This window comes from Rhinatrema bivittatum, chromosome 6, assembly GCF_901001135.1.
Source record: "Rhinatrema bivittatum chromosome 6, aRhiBiv1.1, whole genome shotgun sequence".
Lineage (NCBI taxonomy): Eukaryota > Metazoa > Chordata > Amphibia > Gymnophiona > Rhinatrematidae > Rhinatrema > Rhinatrema bivittatum.
Window position 1 is genome coordinate 221,961,359 of NC_042620.1, and position 18,002 is coordinate 221,979,360.

Consider the following 18,002-nt stretch of genomic DNA (forward strand, 5'->3'; position numbering starts at 1 on the left):
ACACAGTGAAGTAAGGTTAATATATTTTCATTTGTAAGCCAAATTTCCAACTAGATTTAAAAATGTTTTAAATAAATCAGGCCAGGATTCATTCATATTAAAAGACTGGTTCTTAGCAAGGTTTTATTCAATAAGCCCAAATATCTGAATAAATTACTTACAGATCAAGAAGATAAGATTTTAAAGTTAGGTTTGCAAGGTGTTAACAGAATGAATATAACAGCAATGCCATGATCACTTCCTTTATTCTTTTTCATTTGTCTAGTAATTTTTTTTTGTATCTATTTATAAACATTTGATATTCCACCTTTATCCAAAGTTGGTCTCAATGCAGATTACAATACATTTAAATGAACAGGGGCATTAGAACAGCTTACAGTCAAATCAGAATTTGCAATGAATGCATCATTGGGATCCAAAATAGGAAAATTCATTTGTGAATAGTTTCAAGATGCAGTTGTGTCTATCACACAGTCCCTCGCTGGGAGTTTAGTATGTTGCGCTAAAGATGTGGGTTTTAAGGGAAGGCCTGGCTGACTATGCCTTAGCTTTTTTTTCCCTGAGCTTAAATTAGCATGGCTTCAGGTGCAGGGATAGTGGTACTTTGTTCCAAATTCTTGGTGCCTAACTGCTGAAGGTGTGAAGTCTTGCGCAGGACAATCTGGTGGAGGTCAGAGGAGGAGAGGAAAGCAGAGCTATTTCGATAGACCAGAGTTCCCTTGAGGGCATGTAAGGGGAGAGAAGTCAAATGTTTATTCAAGCATTTGAAGACAAAGCAGAGAATTTTATATTTCATCGTGCTTTCTGCTTGGAGCCAGAGAAGATGATCTATGTATTTGATCGGTTGCTTTTGCACCTACCAAACTTCTTATGGCAGTACTCTGTAGGAGATGGAGATGTTTCAAAATGTATTGTGAGACGCTGTTGTATAGGGAATTGCAGTAAGAGGTGAAAGAAGGAATTTAAATATTTGAGTTGGCCTTGTTCACATTATTTATTATACAGATGTTGTCTGGGTATAATATAGCCTCCAGCTTCTATCATTATGTAGACCCAAGAAAGGCTATATAATTGATATCTCACCACAAAATACACATACTAACTGGCGTGCTGCTGCACAGACAATTAAATTGTCTGCTGAAATTTGCTGAAAATAGCTGGTCTCATTCCTGCAGTAGTGGCAGCAATACTGTGCTGTAAACTGATTGGCTCTCTCTCATATGATCAGATCCTCACAAATGGGAAAAACAGCCCTTATATAAAGCTGAGGGGTGAAAATTCAAAGTAAGGGGCCAGTGCAAAAAGCTGAGCGTTCAAACTGTGCTGAAATTCAGCGTATACTTTCTTAATACTCAGGCTAACTGAGAGCTCCTGAAGCAGTAAGCTAATGCATCGGGAGTTAAAAAATGCACACAGCCTGGAAAATGTGCAGAAAGAAAAGGCTTAGCACACAGCAAAACATGATTTCTGTGCAGAAAGTATGAGTTATGTGCACAAAAAATATTTTCAACCCAGAAAGCAATTTTTTGTGCACATAAATCATATGTTCTGCCTGGAAAATATGCTTTTTTGTGCACAAAGCATGATTTTGTTTGCACATAAAATACAGAGTACAGGTCCCAGCATTGGAATTCCTTTTTCCACTCATAAACTAATAATTGCCCTGGAAAATTTACTCCACCTCTGGGAAAAAAAATTTACCAGTGCTAAGTAAACAGGAGATAAACCAGCACAACTCTCTGCATTGAGAGGGGTAATATCTAATGCCTTCAGTAGCATAGAATTTCCATGCACGCCCTTAAACACACGTTGCTGTACGTACATTATTTGTTGGTAACTTTTAAACAGGCGTATGGGCGCACTGTTCGTCGGCCGCACCCAGGGAAACGACCATTTTATAACATACATGGGTATTTGGGCGCATGCTATAAAATAGCCTGATCGTGTGCACATGTGCGCGCAATTTTTAATGGACGCACGCTTGTGCACGTAAATCCCGCTTCTACCGTGTAAGTGGGGGAATTTTAAAAGGCATGCACTCCGACGTCATTGCCCATTTTCCCAGTTCACCCAGTTAAGGGATAGGACTTCCAAACCCCCTCCTAATTTAATAGCCCTCCTCCCCCCTTGTTAGCTCTGACCCTTAAAACCCTGCAGATCTGTTTAGTTTATTTTGTTTTATGACTTACATGCCATCCATAGCAGACGTAAACCTATGCAGCAGGGGACCCCATTTGCGCCTGTGCACGTAAGTATTTATGCACAGATTTCAATGTGAAATCCAAGAACACCCATGCCCTGCTCAGATCACTCCCACACCCCGCCCCTTTTTTGAAACTTTTCATTTGTATGTGCAACAGGACATATGTGCATGCTCGGGAGGCTTTTAAAATCCACTCTGCTTGTACCGGCCTAAAATATTTGCATATCTCCCAGTTTTGACGCACATCGAGCTTTTAAAATTCACTGATGCGCAAAACTCCTTGCTGCATCAGCAGTAAAGTTTGCACACAAAAGGGTAGATTTTAAAAGGAGTGCGCACGTCCATGTGCGTGAGGTTGCCAGTGCGCGCACATGGCCGCGCCGATTTTATAACATGCGCACGCTGGAGTGCGCATGTTATAAAATCTCATGGCCATGCACATGATGCAATTGGGCCTCCCTCAGTTCCCTCCCAGTCCGCTCCAATTAAGGAGCGGACTGGGAGGGATCTTTCTTATGCCTAACCCTACCCTTCTTACCTCCTCCCCTATTCCCCTCTCCTCCCAGACCCCTAACCTAACCCTAACTATCCCCATTTTTTTTTTTTTTTACGTACTGCTCTGTTGAAGCAGAAGCAAGTTACGTGCCCCGGCCGGCTATCGGTGCGTGCTTCTCTGGAACAGCGGCTAATGGTCACTGTCCCGGCTGGCCTCCGTCTCACCTTGTCCTGCCCCGCCCAGACCACACCCCCAGCCCACCCCTTTTTCAGGGTCTAGCACTTGTACGCGTATTAGAACTTATGCGCGTGGCTGGGCCCTTTTGAAAATGCTCGTAGCACATGCAGGGCCCAGACACACATAAGTCCCAATTTTTACGCACATGGCCCTTTCAAAATACACCCGAAAATTGGCTTGTAAGGGAGCAGTAACTCAAATAGACAGGATTCTCTGCTGACATCTAGTGGCCATAAAGAAAATTGCAAGCTTTCGATGAGATCACAAAATAGGAAAAAGAGGGTTTGAAAAATAAAGGCCAGGGACAGGAGATGACAAATGTACCCATCAGCTTTTGGGAAAGAATACATTTAAACACACTTCTCTTTGTTAAAACACAGCAAACATCTTTGAGGAAATTCTTAAACACGTTCAAGCACCTCAAAATAGTCTGGAACTGGACAGGCTGCAAGGTATTGACATGATACTCGGTATCATTGCTATCATTGCTGTGAGGGTACTTTTCAAAATCATTTACATGCTTAAAGCTGGGTTTTACATGTGAAAATGCACATGTGGGGTTTTGAAAATTGCCACAATATATACCATGAAATTGTCAGTAGGTTTTACATGTGTAAGTGCACTTTAAGTGCGTTAAATGGACTTTTGAAAATTGCTACGATAGTATGTTAAATTTACATGAAAATTACTTCCTGTGGTTGCATTTTTACTACTAATTCTCTTAGTGAAATATTCCTGCTTTACATAAACCTGTTGGAAAGCAAACTGCAGCAAATTCACCAATATGGTTTCTTAAAATTGAACTCCAACTCTTCTTTTGATACTTGCTTTAAAAACTTCCCCACATAGAACAAAGAAGCATAGGAGGTAATTTTCGAAAGGATTTATGTGCGTAAATGGGCTTTTGAAAATTGCTGTGATATATGCTACTTTTGTTATGTTAGGGAACGCTAGGAGAGCGATCCCAACTTGAGGGGATTTCGTGTGCCCTTGGGCCTCGGCACGATCCCAGACGAATCCAAGACAGCACTGAGGGTTGGCGAGGTGTGTCCCCGCATAGGCGAAGACAAAGTCTAACCCTCTGCCGGACCTGCATGCTTCTGGAAGCCAACAACATTATGTTGGTAGTGAACAGTCCTCCGACCATTCCCAGCCCTTTCGGACCTGCTGCTAGGTATCGGCAAGAAGCAGCAGGCCTGACTGAGGATGAGGGCAGACGGAGGCCTTGTGACACAGAAGACTCGAGATGAGACGAGAAGACTCTGGATGTACACCAGGAACTTGGAAGACTCTAGACGAGACAAGGAACTTGGAAGAGTCTTGGACGAGACAAGAAGCTTGGAAGGTTCGGACACTGGCACTGTTTCTCAGGGCGCCCTATACAGCCCACCGACACGGACGGACCCAATGGGCTGGTCGCAGACCACCCTTTCCCACTGCGCGCCCTACACAACCTGAAGAGGCTGGTCACGGACCACGTGGAGAGCGGAACAAGCGCAGGAAGGGAATCCAGCTGAGACGAAACTCCAATGACGAAACAAGGTGTCATCTGGAGAACCACAGGAGCTGGAAGGTCAAGAGGACTCGGAAACACAGGAAGAGGATCCAGCTGAGATGAGACTCCAATGACGAAGCAAGGTGTCATCCGGAGAGCCACAGGAGCTGGAGGGTCAAGAGGACTTGGAAACACAGGAAGAGGATCCAGCTGAGATGAGACTCCAATGACGAAGCAAGGTGTCATCTGGAGAACCAGGAGCTGGCGGATCAAGGAGGACGCGGAATGAGTGAAGGAGGGCGGAACCTCGGAAACATCAGGAAGCCTGGAACATCAGGAAGCCTGGACTAGGAACCTCGAAACATGAAGACATGGAACATCAGGATACCACAGGAAGCAATGAAGACTCAGGAAGCAAGATGAGACATGGAGCTCCAACGAAGAATGAAGACCTGATGGAGCACTGGAAGACGGGACTTCCAGAGAGCAAGTAACTCCAATGCAAGGCAAAGCTGAAGTGGAGAAGCAGCCCTTAAATAGGGCTGGCATAGGAAACCAGAAGAGCTGACTTCCGGTAGGGCCAGGGGGACCCCACCTACCCTGCCCCTTTAAGAAGGGGAAGAAGAAGCGGCCTGCCCCTTAGGAAGGGGGCAGAACCTTAGAGAGCGGCCATGCTGCCACAGAGACACAGACAGGAGCAGGGAAAGCCTGATGGTGGCGTCCCTGCCACAAGGACTCCTTCAGGGGCGGCCCAGGCCACAGAATAGGCCCAGCGGTAGCGGCTCCATGCCGCTGAAGACTGTGGCTCCCTGCCGCAAGTAACAAGGAGACGGGCTCTGGCTGCTGCGGAGCGTGGCTTGATGTCGGCGGCTCCGGCCACATGGGTGGTTGAGAGCACGGCTTCAGGCCGCGTGGGCAAGGCCCCAAGAGGCGGCTCCATGCCGCGGAGAACGTTGGCGGCTCCATGCCGCATTGGAGAAGGCAGCACAGAGGTAAGAGGCCTGCTTGCGGTGAACTCCGTGGGCAGGATTCATAAAAACTTTAATGCATGTAAATTTTTTGGGGAATTACCTCCATTTATTTTGCGTTGTGTGGGTTTCTCTGTCATGTCATGTGATGCTCTGAGCTTTGAAACAAAGGAAATATGTAAGAACAGCTAACAGAATAAAATAATACCTGCTACATGAAAAGTTATTTACTTATTGTAATATATATCTGACAGAAACCTTATTGGCATTATAATATGGTTGAAAGTTTTATCTATCTTAACAGATGATACACTGTGTGTTCTGTAAGACACAACTGTACAGGTCAGGAAGAGAACCGGTTTCTGAAAAGATGATATTGTATTCAAATTATTTAAATACATAAAATGTCAAATTATTTTGAAATTGATATACAGTAGTTTCACATTGAAAGAGAAAGTCTGCTCAGAGAAGGTTACTGTTACTCTTTAACTTGTTGAAAGAACATTTCTGCACCAACTTGCTCAGCTAAGCAAGGTCACCTTTTCATTTTATTAACAGATTAGATTTGACAGATTGTAGACTTTGATTCTGAGACATGGTGAATCATATGTATGTCAAGCAGAAAATAGGTTGAAACTAATTGATAGTTTAAATTCTTTGTTTTTAAGTGAGTTTTCTTTTAACAAAATGCAAAAAAACTTGCTTAATTGATTGATATTTGGAGATCATCTGGCTATACTTTTACATTCAAATTACATTTCACTTCACAGCTAAATAAAAGCTTCTCTGGTATTGCTTGTTCAGTGAAAAGGATTTATCTTTCAGAGGCAATGTATCATTGTTCAAGGAAATTTATTGCAAGTAGGAAGTTACTTTAGTAAGTGGTTTAATATCTACAATCAGATATTTGTGAAGTTAACTATAAACAGACAAGTCAATTAAAATAATTCCAGGGCAGATTTCTCTGTGATTTTTATTGTGTGAAGCTACATTGCACTCATACAAATGCTATTTGCTGTGCCATGGGGAATGTGAAAACTACCTAAAACACTATGGCCTGGATTCATCATTCATCGCAGAATGATGAATCCAGCGAAAACGGGGGGGCAGGCCTGTGAAAGCCTGTGGCCTTTGCACCACTGTGGTGTCTTCGCTGCTGGCTTTCGCACCGAATAGCGCCACTGCTAATTTGCATTATATCACATACCAAAAGGCCTTTTTCGTATGCGATATGGCCCTATCGCACGCGGTAAAGCTTTAGTGAATGAACCCCTATTAGATGGGTCACCAAAGCCAAGTTAATTTCTGAGCAGCCCAAAAAAGTGTACAGAAAAGCAGAAAATACTGCTTTTCTGTACATCCTCTGACTTAATATTGTGGTGATATTAAGTTGGAGGAACCAAAGTTTCAAAATAATTAAAAAAAAAAAAAAAAAAAAAGTGCCGGCAGTCAGGTTAGGGAAAGGGAAGTTTAATTAATTAGCATCTATTTTCCTAACCTGCTGACAGCCACCTCTCCTGGGCGCCCGCTGCCAAGGAGGCGCTAGGGGCGCACATTTGACCTAGTGCCTCCTTGACAGCACGACCCCTCATTTACATATTGGATCACACACCCAGAAGAGGTGCCTGGGCTCAACACGAAAACCTGCTTTCCACGCTTATTTACTGCATCAGGCCCTTAGATTGTAAGCTCTCTGGGGATAGGGAAACACCTACAATACCCAAATGCAATTTGCTTTGAAGTGCCTGAAAAAGTGGAATATAAATCAAATAAATTAGGCTTTGCTTGCACTGTGTTTGATATTGATATACATATACATAACATATATATATATATATATATATATATATATATATATATATCTACAAAAAAAAACAAAACCCCAACATAAAAATGTGGGAGACAACAAGCACTCTTGTGTATTCAATAAATCATTTCAAAATATGATGTTTCTTAAAATTATTATTCTTTTCCTGAAAGTTTTAACATTGATCAAAATTTTCCTTATATCCTTAAATGTTACATATGCACTAAAATCAACACTGAGTCCACTTAATTTTGACCCTCAATCCTTACCTACTGCTTCCCTGAGCCTCACCCTAATAGAATTTTGTACTTCCTGACCACATTGATGTAATTTTAGGTCTTCTTTGGTGGATACACCGCTTACTTCTATAATCTTATTTCTATTAATTAGAAGATGATAATCTTATATATTTTCAATGAACATATATAAGTGGTGTATTCCATTCAACTGGTTCTATCTTCCATCCCAATGTTGATTTTAGTGCATATGTAACATTTAAGGATATAAGGAAAATTTTGATCAATGTTAAAACTTTCAATAAAAGAATAATAATTTTAAGAAACATCATATTTTGAAATGATTTATTGAATACACAAGAGTGCTTGTTGTCTCCCACATTTTTATGTTGGGGTTTTATTTTTAAATATATGCTAGTTATAGCACTGGTAGAGACGATACTGCCAACAATTTTTTGATTGCTATATATATATATGTATATCACAGAATGGGAAAAAACATTAGAAATAACCCCTGTATCTATAATGGTGTAGATATATCTACATTTATATTAATAATTAAGAAGCCTTGAATCCCAGTGGAAGGGAATCACTATTAACATGGTGCCGTGTCCCTCTTTCCCCTCCCTCTGTAGCCCTTTTGTTATCTGAGCTATTCACAGTAAAAAATTCCAAAGCTTATGGGTCAGAGGACATGCTGAAGGACAGTGGGAGATTGATTTATTTATTTGATTTATATTCCACCTTTCAGGCTCTTCAAAGTGAATCACTTTCAGGTACTATAGGTATTTCCTTAATTCCCATAGGGATTACAGTCAGGGAGGATAACTTTAAAACATGTGCAAGCATGTCCATATACGCAGGCATACGGATGCATGCATTCGCGAGTGTTTTATATTATGTGTGCACTTAAGTTTACCTGACAACGTTTGCAAATCAAAACATATGCAGCTAGTATTTTAAACATATTCTAATAAATATTGAGTTATCTGGCTAAGTGGTGACAAATATCTGGCTAAGTAGCACTGTGGTGACTTATCTGGCTAAGTAGAGCTGTTAAGACTTATATAAGTTAGCCAGATAAGTAAAAAAAAAAAGAGCTACGTAGACAAATAAGTAAGATGGACGGATAATTAGAGTTTGAAGAGTTATCCAGCTATCTTACTTATCTGGCTATGTAGTGCTTTTAAAAACTTAGCCAGATAAGTAAAAGGTTATCTGGATAAGTGTTGGACATCTGCTGTGCACGCATAATCATTTACATGAGGAAATGTAATTTGTGTATTTTCCTTAGCACTTGTCTGCTTTTACACGTGTAAATCATCCAAATTTATAACATCTGCATGTGAAGGAAATTATCGGTTTCACCAATTAGTCCACCAGTTTGCCCAGTCTATCTTTGGATCATCAAGATTCCCCTGGCTCTTCAGCCCAAACTCCCCCCAGTTTACCTAGATGCCTCACTCTTTCAGTATGTGACTATAAAAAAGTTTGTTCCGACTTACATCTGATAATTAGCAGGTGTAAATATGCGCAGGTAACAGCTTTTGCTGGTCATAAAATTGTAATTTATCTGGTCGATTTTAAAAGCCTTGCCGTGCCAAAACTGGGAGATATGGTGTGATTCGGACCCGCACATGCCATGCAGATTTTAAAAGGCCCACGGCCAAGCGCGTATCTCCTATAACGCACAAAAACATTTTTTCACGAAAAAAACGGTATAGCATGGGTGGGACATGGGCGGGTCGGGTCTGTAGCATGAATCCAGCGTGTTAGTAGTTACGCGCAGAAGCATGCGCTGGGGTCCCCAGTGTGTAACTTTACTTCTGCTATGGACGGTGTGTAAGTCATGTAACAAAATAATTTACACTAGTCAGTGAGGTTTTAAGGGTCAGGGGTAATAAGGTAAAAGGGAGGCAATTTAGCTAGCTGGAGTAGGAAGTCCTCTCCTTTACTGGGGCAAATTGGGAGCGAACTGGGAAAAAGGGCTATCGCGTCTGTGCGCAATTCCTCCCACTTATGCATGCAAGGCTGCATTTGTGCACTTATGCGTGTGTCAGTATAAAATCATGCGCATATATATGTGCATACAGCTGATTTTATAAAATATGTTATACAATTGTCTCATCCATGTGCGCGCACCAGCAAATGCGCGCACATATGCGCATGCGTACGGGTCTTAAAATTTACTTCTATGTGTGTAAATGTTAGTCCCACCAAGCAACACCCTGGCCCGCCCATTGTTTACACGAGCACATTTATTTGTGCACCAGAACTTGCGCGTGTCTGTGTGAGATTTATAAAATAGCACTTCCGTGAATGCGCTATTTGCCCATGCATCTGTTCTCGTGCATCTCTTTTAAAATTCACCTTTAAATGGCTACAGGTGTGTTACAGAAAGAGGCAATTGCCCCGCTACCCCTGAGGCTATTAGTCAGTTTTTGACAAGACTTGGTCTCCCTCAGATTTCTGACATTCATAGTGAGGCGTTGGTGGCCTCTATTATTTTGCTTGAAATACAGATGGCGACCAAATTGTTGATGGGAGGGAAATGCCCGGACCTACTATATACAATTAAGCCATGGCTCTAGCATGTGCATGGCACACAGCATCTGCAAATTTCAGGTATGTTTCTAGAGACCCAGTAATTTCACTCAAATCCTAGTGTCTCCAGGTTTCATCTGGACAATTCCCAGATATTCCAATAATGGGGTACAAGATGAACCCAAGAGAATTACATGTAACTGCTTTAACAGCTAAGAACTGGCCCCCATCTGTGCATCCCTACTAGCACCCTGGGACTAAAATGCAAGCCTTAAGCAGTCATTCCTCCTTTGGCTAAGTCACATCTGTCCCCACAGTGCCCCACTCCGTGATATGCATAGTTGTTTACCTGTAACAGGTGCTCTCCGAGAACAGCAAGATGTCAGTCTTCACACATGGGTGACATCATCCGATAAAGCCTGGCTTGAAAATCTGACTTCAAAGTTTCTAGAACTTTCACTGTGTCTCAGTGAGCCTGCCCATGTGTGCCATCTTATCACGTGGCTACCTGGGGGCCCCTTCAGTCTTGCATGATACCAATTAAGACTGAAGCCAACTCCAAGGGGATGCAGGAAGCTTTTATGAGGACTGACATGATACTGTCCTCGGAAAACACCCAATACAGGTAAGCAAATCTCCATTCTCTGAGGAAAAGCAGGATGGCAGTCCTCGCACATTGGGAATCCCTATTTACAGACTGCCCCAAACAGAAAAAGGGAAAAAAGAATAACCAATGGACACAATATTTATGTTGTCAACAAGCCTTTTTTCCATTTTATAATTAACCTATGAGGGGCAGCCTGAAACAAAACCAACATGCTCTAAGAGGGAATGGAGTTGGGTTCTACACTTTAAACAAATCCCACAGGAATATCCAAACCTACTGCCACATGGACATCCCTATCCAAACAGTAGTGAGATGTGAATATTTGGAGAGAACTCAGTGTTGCAGTCTTACAGATCTCCTCTATAGGGACTGATCACAGGTGAGGTACCAACATTGCAATGGCTCAGATAGAGTGAACCTTGACATGGTCCACCAAATTCAAGCCCATCTGAGCAAAACAGAAGAAGATGTAATCTGTTAGTTAATTAGTAAAAGTCTGTTTGGCAACAGCTGATCCCAGTATCAAAGGAAACAAAAAGCTGGCTGGATTTTCTATGGACTTCAATCTGCTCCAAACAGAAGGCCAAGGCTCTCTATTACAGTCAAAACTGTAATTCTTGTTCACCCTGGTGGCCATGCAGTCTGGGAAAGAATGCTGTAAGGACAATTGACTGATTAAGATGGAATTCTGATACCACCTTAGGCAAGAAATTAGGAAGGATATGCAGGTCAACCCTATCATGATGAAACCTGGTATAAGGTGGATAAGTTACTAGAGCCAGGAGTTCACTGACCCTATGTGCTGAAGTGACCACCACAAAAACTACAACCTTCCAAGCTGGGTACTTCAGTGCATGGGAGTGTAGTGGCTCAAAGGGAGCTTTCATCAGCTGGGCCAACAACATGTTGAGGTCTTATAACATAGTGGGAGGCCAGATAGGAGGCCTCAAATGATGCAGATCCCACATGAATCGAAAAACTAAAGACTGTACAAAGATGGATTTTCCTTCTCCATGCTTGCGATAAGCACCAATTGCACAAAAGTGAATCCTTACTGAGTTGGTTTTGAGACAAGGCTCAGACAGATATAGATGGTATTCAAGCAGTTTTTGTGTGGAGCAGGAGAAAGGATCTAGGGATTTCTGCTTATACCACAGAGCAAACCTCATCCATTTAAATACATAGTAACATGGTAATGATGGAAGAAAAGGGCCAAATGGTCCATCCAATCTTCCCAGCAAGCTTCTTATAATAGTACCTGCCGCGCCATGCAGGTTACCCCCATGTTTAAGGTTAGCTACTGCTGCTCCATGCAGTTATCCCCAAGCCTTATGGGGATTCCTAGTTGAATCCCTTTTTCAAGTTAACAGAACTCAAGACACAGTCAGTTAGATCAAGTGGTTGCAGGGTCAACCTTTCAACATCCAGGCTGTGAGAGCTACAGACCTGATGCTGGGATGCCGCAGCCTGCCTTGATACTGAGTGATGAGGTCTGGGGTCGTCCCCAGCCTGATCAATTCCCTAATGGGCATCCTGAAGAGGGAGAACCAAATCTGTCTCGGCCAAAACGGAGCTATGAGGATCATAGTCCCCCAGTCTTCTCTCAGCCTCAACAGGGTGGTATCGGAGAATACGAGTATAGAAGCCTTCTCCCACAATGTAGATAGAAGGTATTGAGGCTATTTTGTCCTGTGCCATTTTTATGGAACAGAAGAGATGAGTGTTTCTGTTTAGAGGAGACGTAATCAGATGTACCACTGGGTTCCCTCAATGGTGGAAAATCTGTCTTGCTATCCCACAGTCCAGTGACCATTCATGTGGGACCTGGATTTGGCTCAATATATTCATCAAGACACTCTCCAGGCCTGTCAGATCCATGGCTATGAGAACCATCTCCCGAGAGATGGTCCAGCCCTACAGCTCGATAGTTTCCTAACACAGGGTATAAGGAACATTTTAATAACTTTGAAAATTTTCCTAAAGAAAATTAACTAAAAATGAATGCCAGCCTCTTAGCATCAGGCTTCTCTGTAAATATTCCACTGTCATGGTATCACTATAGCAATGGTTTCAGAATGTTGAAATATAGCTGTGCTGAGCTGATGGACATAATTTCACATTTTTCTTCTTTAAAATACAGCTTACAATTTAAAACCATCATAATATAACAGGAATATAAAATAAAATAATATACATAATAATTAATGCTTAGTATTAAAAGTAAAACACGATTCAATAAAATATAGTATTTCTAGTTTAAAGATAAACGGAACAATGCCTGAACTGCTTCCTCTGGTGACGGATTTCACAGTTAGGTGATGCACTAACAAAATAAAAATAGATATTAAATGCATTCTTTTCTTGATTTGTTTGGGGTTGTTGCTGGTTGATGTGGAATTACCCTGGGCCACTGTCATATCCCCTCTTGATGTCTCATCTCTGGGCAGGGGGGTACTGGCTTTTTGAGCCTCTCTTGTGAGAATCTGATCCATGCCCTTTGTTATCTTTTTCCCTTTTCTGTACCTTTCCATTTCTGCTTTGTTTAGGGATAGGCACTTAGAATGGTACATAGTACTCAGCCAGAGCATGGACCCTGGTCTGGGTCTTGTTCAGTAGATGAATGGCTGTGTTTTGATAACAAGTCCCCATCACTCAGAGTGTGGTGGGCCCTCTCTCTATGTTTTGTCTCTGGGTGGGGGTGCATATGCCAAGCCAGGCATTTCTTTTGTGGGTAGGTGTTCTGTTTCCCCTACCCTCTATTTTTTTTGTCATCTTGATGGTCTTCTCTTTATCTATCCTGTCATCTTGATGCTCTTCTCTGTACTTTACATTTCTGCTAGAACTGTTTTCTGGGATAGCGATGACCAGAACAGCAGAGAATACTCAACCAGTGATTGTACCTCAAAACATTTTACAGGGAAGCTCCTCGTTTCCAGGCAGAACTGGGGCATCTAATATAATCAAAGTTAACCAAGGTATCTTTTCACAAGAGCTTTTCAGAATTATCATTACTTTACAGATATGACAGCATGCTTCCTTATGCATGCTTATCCCTCCTCCCTTTAGCTCAGTCAATTGAGTTGCGGTTGCGGTTTCAGTTGCGTGATACTGTTACACAGGTCATGTGCTCTTCATGAATGCCGAACACCATCCTGTGTCAGATGAGTTGCACCTGTAGGATCTTGAACAGGACCTGTTAACAGTGATTTACAAGAAGAATTGTATGCCTTTTGTAGGCTAGGCAACAAAGTATTTTCTTAGGGGTGCTAGGATAAATTTGCATCTACCCCAGGCTTGTGGAGAGATTCCCGAGCCAACCTGAAGGAGTAGAATAGTCATAGTGAAGCACAGTATCTTATTGCTGAAAGTGTAGTCCCTATCCTAATAGACAATAGGCTGTTTCAAAGACAACCAGTAGGCAGACAATTTCACTGGTGAGAGGGCATCTAGTGTGCGCTAGGTACAACCATGCCCACAGTGGGTACTCTAGCCTACAGAGTCTGTGGGAGCAGCCAGGACTTCTTGAGTGCATCTCAGCTTGGAAGCTTGAGCAGATCATAGATGGGAGTATACTGGGTGCAGTTACACCAATAGAGGGCATCAATTTGGAGACACAGGAGCTTATCAGAGCTCCTGGTTCCTGACTAACTACCAACAAGCGCTCTTGTTTACTAAAGCTAAGTGCTCTTTCACGTCGTCATTTGAGTACAAGCATTCCTGTCTACCTAAGCTAAGTTCTCTTTCACATCGTCATTTTTCTATTGCTTATACCATTAAGCGTTTTTTTTAAGTCGTGTTCACAATTAAAAAGACATTTTTTGCCACTGTTTACAGAACTGTGTGTTTGAAGTTGAGTGGCGGTGAGCTATCCTGTTTAATATTTTTCAAGGATGATGTTTTGAAGGTTTTTTTTTAGAATTTTTTGAACATTTTTTATTAAAGAGATATTAAAAATATGGATTGGGGGGGGGGTTTACATTCATGATTAAAAACAAGAGTCGGGCTAACCTGGATGGGACCTGTGCTCATAAGAACATAAGAAATTGCAATGCTGGGTAAGACCAAGGGTCCATCAAGCCCAGCATCCTGTTTCCAACAGAGGCCAAACTAGGCCACAAGAACCTGACAATTACCCAAACACTAAGAAGATCCCATGCTACTGATACAATTAATAGCAGAGGCTATTCCCTAAGTAAGCTTGATTAATAGCAGTTAATGGACTTCACCTCCAAGAACTTATCCAAACCTTTTTTGAACCCAGCTACACTAACTGCACTAACCACATCCTCTGGCAACAAATTCCAGAGCTTTATTGTGCATTGAATGAAAAAGAATTTTCTCCGATTAGTACTCATTTATGAAACGACCACCGCACATCTTAAAATTTTTTTCTTGTGTTGAATTTGCAGAAATTTGGCAATAAAAAGTGATTATATTTCACATCATAAATAAAAAAAAAAAAGAAAATTACATATTTGTGGGTTTGTGTTGTTTAACCAACAGCATGGCAGGCATGGTGGGATACATACTTAGCCTACCTAGCTAAAAGAGCAGTCAGAGAACAGAGATATGTTTGTGATTCAGGTACTCAACAGATGTTTATTGAAAATAATGGCCTTCCAGATTTGGTCTGATTTTTTTATTCTCCTAGGACAGGATGGTAGTCCTCACACATAGGTGACATCATCGGATGGAGCCCGGCACAGAAAACTTATGTCAAAGTTTCTGGAACTTTGATTGTGCACACTGTTACCTGTAAGAGGTATTCTCCTAAGATAGGTGGATGTTAGTCCTCACTCATAGGTGACATCATCAGATGGAGCTCAGCATGGAAAATTTATGTCAAAGTTTCTGAAACTTTGACTGTGCACACTGAGCATGCCCTATACCATGCGGGGTCCCTTTTCAGTCATTTTTTCGTGGAGCTTTTGCCTCACGGTTAAGTTTTTCACTAATTATTTTTTGGATTTTGCACGTTTCATCAATGCCGGCTCCCTCTTGGTTCCCCTTAGGATCCTCAGTCAGGTTTTTCGGTGGTTCAGTAAGTTTATTTTCGCTTCCATTCCCCCTGTGGCGGTGGTGCCTCAGTGCCCACTGGCTTCGACCGCACACCGTTTGTTTTTTCCCCTTGTTTTTGTTCCTTATGGTTTCGTCTGGTTTCCGTTGATGCCCCCAGTGTCCGAGGACCTTGTCCATCACAGACCCCCACAAGGTGTGTGTCCTCTGCCTGGGGGCATTCCGGGGTTGCTGCTTGTGCACCCATATAACCCCTAAGGGACGTTGCAATTGACTCGATAAGATGGAGAAAATCTTCAGGTCGAGGAAGTCCGAGCCATCGGCATCAGTGGCATCTGCACTGATGAACCTTGGAGCTGCACCGATGGACACTGAGTCATCGTCATTGGCAGGGATGTTGGTTCCATTGATGTTGCCGGTGGATAGGGGCACTGTGGACAGCCCCTGTCAGTCTCTTCCAGGTTGAGGACTTCAGGTTCATCATCAACTTCGGCACTGGGGAAAGACCAGGCTGAGCACTGAAGGAAGTCAAGGAAGCATTGATACCGGTCACCTTCAATGCAAGGTGTCGGGCTTGGGAAGGCACCAACTTATGCGGTGATGCCCCTGAAGTGACCCCGCTGTGAGGAGTGCCCATCCTCCATTGATGCTGGGGGTCTGCAACAGACTCCACCAGTCCTGGTGCTTGTCATTGATCCACCTCGGGGATTCGAGGAAGATCTGGCCACCCCTCCTGCCTCCCAGTCAGTGTTGGCATTGGCAACTTTCGACGAGGAGTTGGAGCGCAGAGACCAGCTGGCAGTGGAGCAGGCGTCGCAGGACATTGAGCCAGTAGCACTGATGGTGCCGATGCCCATGCTTTCCCTGCTTAAACTGCTGCTGGAATGGCTCAGTGTGCTCATTGGTGTGTTAACGACCCAGTTGGCATTGGTTCCTGGGAGGCCATCAATGCTTGGAGGGGCACAGATGCTTCCCCCGACTTATACAATGCTCGTTGTCGGTTCCTATGAGGAGGAAGCTCCATTGAGGCTGGTAGGAACACCGAGGTCTGCAGCCCCTCATCCAGCTTTGCTGGGGCAGGTGCTGGTGCCACCGATGCCCATGCCTCTGGACGAAGGCTGAGCACCTAGGGCCCTATCCCCTGTGGATTATAGTGAGGATGAGGCCCCATATGACCCTTGGGAGGATGACATTGCTGAATCCTTCACTGAGGACTTGGAGGGTCTCCCTTCAGAGCTGTCTCCTCCAGAGGAACGAAGGAAGTCTCCACAGGAGAACTTGACCTTAGCAGGTTTTGTGCAGGCAATGGCCGAGGCCATCCCTTTTCAGTTAATGATGGAGGAAGATGCCAGGCACAAAATGTATCTATTTATTTAATAAATATTTGTATACCGCATATACCGTGGGTATTAGATCTAAGTGGTTCATACAATAAAAACATACATAATTATTTATAAAATAAAAAAGAGAAAACAAAACAAAAGTCACATATTTAGAGATAAAATGTAACTGTTAAAAATTAAAAGAATAAAAACAAATTTAAGAGACATGGAAGAGTAAAATTGAAAAAGATCAGAGATTTATCTTACTAAATGCTAAGGTACATAAGTAAGTTTTGAGCACTTTTTAAAATGTATTAATGGAAGGAATAAGGTGGATGATTTGTGGAAGTGAATTCCATAATGTGGGGCCTGAGACTGAAAAAGCTCGATTACGAGTGATGTCTAGTCTTGCTGCTTTAACTGTAGGGATTTCAAGAAGACATCTGTTGGCTGAACGAAGTTGACGTGGTTGATAGATTCTAAGAAATGAACATAGCCAGATGGTTGTAAATAAGATTGTGTATTATGGCCAGAACCTTATATTGAATATGGTATTGAATGGATAACCAATGGAGAGATTGCAAAATTGGGGTAATGTGAGCTTTGTTTGAGGTTTTGGTGAGTAAACGTGCTGTGGAGTTTTGAACTAGTTGAAGAGGTCAAATGGAGGAATTAGGAAGACTGAGATATAAAGAGTTGCAGTAATCCAGTGATGACAAGATGAGAGATTCCAAGACTAGTCGAAAGTCAGAGAAAAATAGTAGAGGTTTCAACTTTTTTAGTAGTTGATTTTATAGAATGATTTCTTTACAATATTGGAAATATTTAAGTTTAAGGATAATTTGGAATCGATCATTATTCCAAGGTTACGTGCACAATTGGTTATCGGTATAATGTGGTTTTTGAAAGTAAGTGGAGAGGTAAATTATTGGAGATTTGAGGAATTGTAGATAACAATACAAGCTCTGTTTTTCAGGCATTTAACAAGACGATTGTGGGATAGCCAGGTTTTTATGGTTTGCAAGTATAAGTGAATCAATGACAGAGTGTTTTGCCAGGAGGTAGTAAAAG

General features: G+C 42.3%; 1 protein-coding gene across 5 annotated transcripts in view; it reads left to right on the forward strand.

The window, feature by feature from the left end:
- The window catches only part of DACH2 (dachshund family transcription factor 2), a 912,520-nt gene that overhangs the window by 420,685 nt on the left and 473,833 nt on the right, over nucleotides 1-18,002 (forward strand). The gene's annotated exons all lie outside the window — the stretch shown is intronic.